The sequence below is a fragment of the Orycteropus afer genome, unplaced genomic scaffold, assembly GCF_000298275.1.
Source record: "Orycteropus afer afer isolate SDZICR_OR568_19922 unplaced genomic scaffold, OryAfe1.0 scaffold01435, whole genome shotgun sequence".
Classification (NCBI taxonomy): domain Eukaryota; kingdom Metazoa; phylum Chordata; class Mammalia; order Tubulidentata; family Orycteropodidae; genus Orycteropus; species Orycteropus afer.
In genome coordinates, this window is record NW_006923022.1 from 24,354 (window position 1) to 25,965 (window position 1,612).

Below are 1,612 nucleotides of genomic sequence, written 5' to 3' on the forward strand. Positions count from 1 at the left end.
TCATTGAGGACATGATTGTTTTCCCACTCTCCAGTATGATTAGGGAATAAACTCTCTTAGGAATGAAGAAGCAATGGGATTCATTATTAATATTAATTTATATTTGAATGTCTTAATATTTTTTGACTTGGAGAAAAAAATAAGTTCTCTTATTTGTAAGAAAGAATGTCCTGTACTATAAGAAGAACATTTTGGATTCTGGAATCTTTGGGAGATCAATTAATGTTTGATGAACTTGGACAAGCTATTTACTGATTTTGAGCCTTGTACCTTATCCTTTTAATGGAAATAATAATACAAATTTATGAGAATGTGTGGATTTATGGCTAATATGTTCTTGAGATCTGGCAGTCTCTGTTTTTGGCAGTCTTTGCTCTTCTTCAATAGTGCTTTGCTTATCCGAGGTCTCTTTCTTTGCCATATAAAGTTAGTGATTGGCTTTTCTGTATTCTTAAAGAATGTTGATGGGATCTGGATTGGGTTTACATTAAATGTATAGATTGCTTTGGGTAGAATTGACACTTTCACAATGGTCAATCTTCCTATCCATGAGCTTGGTATGTTCTTCCATTTATGTAGATCTCTTATGGTTTCTTGAGGTAGTCTTTTGTAGTTTTCTTTGTAAAGGTCTTCTGTGTCCCCGGTAAGATTTATTCCCAAGTATTTTATTTTTTGGTAGCTATTGTGAATGGTACTGATTTCACAATTTCTTTTTCAGTAATCTCTTTGCTGGTGTAAAGGAATCCAACTGATTTTTGGTATGTTGATCTTGTATCCTGCCACAATACTCAGTATCTCAATTAGTTCCAGTAGATTTTTGACTGAGTCTCTTGGGTGTCATAGATATAGGGTCATATTATCAGCAAATAGTGATAGTTTGCCTTCATCCTTGCCCAATTGGATGCCTTTGATTTCCCTTTCTTGCCTTATTTCCCTGGGTTAGGACTTCCAGTACAATGTTGAATAGAAATTGTGATAGAGGGCATCCTTGTCTGGTTCCTGTTCACAAGGGGAATGGTTTCAGTCTCTCTCCATTGAGAATAATATTGGCTGTTGTTTTTGCCTAGATGTTCTTTATTATGTTGAGGAACATCCCTTTTATTCCTATTTTAGTGAGAGTTTTGATCAGGAATGGGTGTTGGATTTTATCAAATGCCTTTTCTGTATCAATTGATATGATCATGTGGTTCTTCTCCATTGTTTTATTTATGAGGTGGATGACATTGAATGCTTTTCTAATGTTTAACCATCTTGCATACCTGATATGAACCCCTCTTGGTCATAATGAATGATTTTCTTGATCTGTTGTTAGAGTCTATTGGCTAGAATTTTGTTGAAGATTTTTGCATGTTTCATCACTTTTATTAAACCTTTCAAAGAACCAAGTTCTAGTATGCTGTTGGTAGGTGCCATCAAGTTGTCTCTGAAAAGATTGATATCATAGGCATTAGTGAGCTTAAATGGACTGGTTTTGGCCATTTTGAACCAGACAACCAAATGATCTATTACACTGGGAATAACAAATTAAAGAGGAATGGTGTAATGGATCAAAGACTTAAATGTGAAACCTAAAACTATACAGTTCCTCAAGGAAAATTTAGGGTCAAATTTA